General features: G+C 42.0%; 1 protein-coding gene across 4 annotated transcripts in view; it reads right to left on the bottom strand.

The window, feature by feature from the left end:
* LOC148058919 (forkhead box protein J3-like) overlaps positions 1-6,000 on the bottom strand; it is a 54,090-nt gene that overhangs the window by 23,233 nt on the left and 24,857 nt on the right. For 3 of the 4 annotated variants that reach the window (XM_087781106.1, XM_087781109.1, XM_087781108.1), the window contains one exon: positions 4,121-4,196. The gene's annotated coding sequence lies outside the window, so the exon portion shown is untranslated. The remainder of the gene's footprint in view (positions 1-4,120; positions 4,197-6,000) is intronic. The other variant, XM_087781107.1, reaches the window with a different exon arrangement.

Genomic DNA, 6,000 nt, shown 5'->3' with positions numbered 1-6,000 from the left:
TAAAGACATTGAGACATGAAGACACGGAGACGAATACATGAAGACATGGACACATGAAGACATGGACACATGAATATATGAAGACATGGAGACATAAAGACATGAAGACATGAAGACGGAGACATGAAGACATGGACATGAAGACATAAAGACATGGACACGGAGACATGAAGACATAGAGACATAGAGACATGAAGACATGAAGACATGAAGACATAGAGACATAGAGACACGGAGACAAACACATGAAGACAGGGGTGTCATAGCTCAGACAGTGGTTGCCTGCAGTCCAAAAGGTTGCAGGTTCAATCCCAGCTCCAGACAAGCTTGTGTCGTTGTGTCCCTAAAGACACTTCACCCTGATTGCTCCTGATGGCAGAGCTGGCGCCATGTGTTGCAGCCTACAGCCTACTCCCATCAGTGTGTGTGAATGGCTGTCAAAGCGCTTTGTGACCCTGGTCTAGAAAGACGCTATATAAATAGACATTATTATTATAAGACATAAAGACATGGACACGGAGACGGAGACATGAAGACATAGAGACATGAAGACATAGAGACATAGAGACACGGAGACAAAGACATGAAGACATGAAGACATGGACACATGAAGATATGAAAACATGGAGCAGGGAGACATAAAGACATGGAGACATGAAGACATGGACACATGAAGACATGGACACATGAAGACATGGAGACATGAAGACATGGACACATGGAGACATGAAGAAATGAAGACGGAGACATGAAGACATAAAGACATGGACACGGAGACAGAGACATGAAGACATGAAGACATAGAGACATGAAGACATAGACACATGAAGACATGGAGACATGGAGACATGAAGACATGGACACATGGAGACATGAAGACATGAAGACATAAAGACATGGACACATGAAGATATGAAAACATGGAGCAGGGAGACATAAAGACATGGACACGGAGACATGAAGACATGGACACATGAAGACATGGACACATGAAGACATGGACACATGAACACGGAGACGGATGAGGTCTGTGGAGACATGAAGACATGAGGACACATAGAGATACAGACACGGAGACGAAGACATGAAGACATGGACACAGAGACATGAAGACATGGAGACATGGAGACATGGACACATGAAGACATGAGGACACATAGAGATGAATACATGGAGACATGAAGACATGAAGAGATAGAGACATGAAGACATGGACACATGGACACATGGACACATGAAGACACGGAGACGAAGACATGAAGAAATGAAGACATGGACACGGAGACATGAAGACATGGACACATGAAGACATGAAGACATGGAGACATGGAGACATAAAGACATGGACACGGAGACATGAAGACATGGACACATGAAGACATGGACACATGGAGACATGGAGACATGAAGACATAAAGACATGGACGCGGAGACGGATGAGGTCTGTGGAGACATGAAGACATGAGGACACATAGAGATGAAGACACGGAGACGAAGACATGAAGACATGGACACTGAGACATGAAGACATGAAGACATGGAGACATGGACACATGAAGACATGAGGACACGTAGAGATGAATACATGGAGACATGAAGACATGAAGACATGAAGAGATAGAGACATGAAGACATGAAGACATGGAGTCATGGACACATGAAGACATGAGGACACATAGAGATGAATACATGGAGACATGAAGACATGAAGAGATAGAGACATGAAGACATGAAGACATGGACACATGGAGACATGGACACATGGAGACATGGACACATGAAGACATGAAGAAATGAAGACATGGACACGGAGACATGAAGACATGGACACATGAAGACATGGAGACATGGAGACATAAAGACATGGACACGGAGACATGAAGACATGGACACATGGACACATGAAGACATGGACACATGGAGACATGAAGACGGAGACATGAAGACATAAAGACATGGACACGGAGACGGAGACATGAAGACATGAAGACATAGAGACATAGAGACATAGAGACACGGAGACAAACACATGAAGACAGGGGTGTCATAGCTCAGACAGTGGTTGCCTGCAGTCCAAAAGGTTGCAGGTTCAATCCCAGCTCCAGACAAGCTTGTGTCGTTGTGTCCCTAAAGACACTTCACCCTGATTGCTCCTGATGGCAGAGCTGGCGCCATGTGTTGCAGCCTACAGCCTACTCCCATCAGTGTGTGTGAATGGCTGTCAAAGAGCTTTGTGACCCTGGTCTAGAAAGACGCTATATAAATAGACATTATTATTATAAGACATGAAGACATGGAGACATGAAGACATGGACACATGAAGACATGGACACATGAAGACATGGAGACATGAAGACATGGACACATGGAGACATGAAGAAATGAAGACGGAGACATGAAGACATAAAGACATGGACACGGAGACAGAGACATGAAGACATGAAGACATAGAGACATGAAGACATAGACACATGAAGACATGGAGACATGGAGACATGAAGACATGGACACATGGAGACATGAAGACATGAAGACATAAAGACATGGACACATGAAGATATGAAAACATGGAGCAGGGAGACATAAAGACATGGACACGGAGACATGAAGACATGGACACATGAAGACATGGACACATGAAGACATGGACACATGAACACGGAGACGGATGAGGTCTGTGGAGACATGAAGACATGAGGACACATAGAGATACAGACACGGAGACGAAGACATGAAGACATGGACACAGAGACATGAAGACATGGAGACATGGAGACATGGACACATGAAGACATGAGGACACATAGAGATGAATACATGGAGACATGAAGACATGAAGAGATAGAGACATGAAGACATGGACACATGGACACATGAAGACACGGAGACGAAGACATGAAGAAATGAAGACATGGACACGGAGACATGAAGACATGGACACATGAAGACATGAAGACATGGAGACATGGAGACATAAAGACATGGACACGGAGACATGAAGACATGGACACATGAAGACATGGACACATGGAGACATGGAGACATGAAGACATAAAGACATGGACGCGGAGACGGATGAGGTCTGTGGAGACATGAAGACATGAGGACACATAGAGATGAAGACACGGAGACGAAGACATGAAGACATGGACACTGAGACATGAAGACATGAAGACATGGAGACATGGACACATGAAGACATGAGGACACGTAGAGATGAATACATGGAGACATGAAGACATGAAGACATGAAGAGATAGAGACATGAAGACATGAAGACATGGAGTCATGGACACATGAAGACATGAGGACACATAGAGATGAATACATGGAGACATGAAGACATGAAGAGATAGAGACATGAAGACATGAAGACATGGACACATGGAGACATGGACACATGGAGACATGGACACATGAAGACATGAAGAAATGAAGACATGGACACGGAGACATGAAGACATGGACACATGAAGACATGGAGACATGGAGACATAAAGACATGGACACGGAGACATGAAGACATGGACACATGGACACATGAAGACATGGACACATGGAGACATGAAGACGGAGACATGAAGACATGGACATGAAGACATAAAGACATGGACACGGAGACGGAGACATGAAGACATGAAGACATAGAGACATAGAGACATAGAGACACGGAGACAAACACATGAAGACAGGGGTGTCATAGCTCAGACAGTGGTTGCCTGCAGTCCAAAAGGTTGCAGGTTCAATCCCAGCTCCAGACAAGCTTGTGTCGTTGTGTCCCTAAAGACACTTCACCCTGATTGCTCCTGATGGCAGAGCTGGCGCCATGTGTTGCAGCCTACAGCCTACTCCCATCAGTGTGTGTGAATGGCTGTCAAAGCGCTTTGTGACCCTGGTCTAGAAAGACGCTATATAAATAGACATTATTATTATAAGACATGAAGACATAGAGACATGAAGACATAGGGACACGAAGACATAGAGACATGAAGACATAGAGACATGAAGACATAGAGACATGAAGACATAGAGACATGAAGACATAGAGACATGAAGACATAGAGACATGAAGACATAGAGACATGAAGACATCAGCACCATGACAGAAGAAAAGTCTCACGTTTCCCATCATCATTCACGTCCAGAGCTGACGTCAGACTCCGGCCTGTCCTCACGTCCATGTCCCGGCGCTTCTGCTGCAACACACACACAAACACACACACACACACACACACACACACACACACACACACGCTTCATATGTGCGTTAAACCTGCTTCGCCCGCTCTGACGCGGGAACAACACGAGGATCTTCAGAGCGACGGAGAGAATTGTTTTCACATGAGGAACAGCTTTGGAGAAATTCCAAACCTGGAGGAACTAAGAGAACACACACGCGCGCACACACACACACACGCGCACACATCTCCCAGCATGCCTCACTGTCACATCTCTCCACCATGAACCTCCAGGTTCCTCCAAACACATGCTAACATTTACAGGGTTTCAGGAACTATTTTTAGAAGCTGAGACGAGTCTATGAAGGTCTGTCGTCAAACAAGTGAAGGAAGGAGAACCTTGAGGAACATTGATACTTATTATATTATAATTATTATATCATTAATTATATTATAATTAATTATTATATTTTAATTATTATTTATTATATAATTATATTATAATTATTATTTATTATATTATAATTATTATTTATTATATAATTATAATTATTATATCATTAATTATATTATAATTAATTATTATATTATAATTATTATTTATTATATAATTATAATTATTATATCATTAATTATATTATAATTAATTATTATATTTTAATTATTATTTATTATATCATAATATCATAATTATTATATAATTATATTATAATTATTATTTATCATATAATTATATTATAATTATTATTTATTATATCATTATAATTATTATATCATTATATTATAATTATTATTTATTATATCATTATATTCTAATTAATTATTTATTATATCATTATATTATAATTATTATACAAACGTAACATCAGTGAAAACATGTTCCTCTGATCTTCAAAGATGTTTCCAAACATTCTGCTCAGAGTCGTAGACGTGATAATAAAAATAAATACAACAATAAAGTTCAACCTAAGCCAACATCTACAGCCTGTAGTTCCCTGTCCTGCCACCAGAGGATCAGATCAAGATCGTGAGGGTTTTCAAATGAAACAAAAGTAATGAATTTAAACTGATCTCAGGTTTGATCTTCGTTCTTCTGCTCCTGGAGACAAGAGAACGACTTCAAACCTTCGAGTGACTCGTGAAGCATCGACACAAACATCCAGCGACGCCTCCAACGTTCGTCCAAATAAACTCACTTTTCCTCAGTGACCTTCAAAGCGGATGAAATATTGACAAACGTGATTTCCAAGAATCGTCTGCGAGTGACCTTGAGATGTTTGACGCTGGAACGATGGTAAGAAAGTGAATCTTTCAAGGACGTGGAAATGCTGGTGTACCTTCACCTCCACACGTCCTTCAACAACAAAGAGCCCACGCGTCTCCATTCATGTTCCTGAAGAAAGAAGAACCGACGACGACACTTTCTCTCCATCCATCCCCGGAGGAGGAGAAGAAGTATTTACTGCTGAAGAATCTTAATTACAAAGAAGAATGTAAAGCAGCAGATTCATCAAACCAGCGGAGGAGGAGAAGATGCTGCACAACAACAACCTCCTCAAGGCCGCGCCACGGTGGGCGAACCATCTCCAGGAGCTTCTTCATTAGTGCACGTCTGTGGAGGAGGCCACGCACAACAACTAGTCTCTCACCCTCATTAAGAGAAGATCAGATGCTCAACGGCATCACGGCAGACGTTCCTGCTCAGTCTTCAGTGAGTAGATCTTCTCTCTCAACACTGGTCCAACACACATGCAGAACATGCTGGTCCAACACATGAAGAACATGTTGGTCCAACACATGAAGAACATGCTGGTCCAACACA

This window comes from Callionymus lyra, chromosome 19, assembly GCF_982586985.1.
Source record: "Callionymus lyra chromosome 19, fCalLyr1.hap1.1, whole genome shotgun sequence".
Classification (NCBI taxonomy): Eukaryota; Metazoa; Chordata; class Actinopteri; order Syngnathiformes; family Callionymidae; genus Callionymus; species Callionymus lyra.
This window is presented reverse-complemented; position numbering and strand designations above follow the sequence as displayed.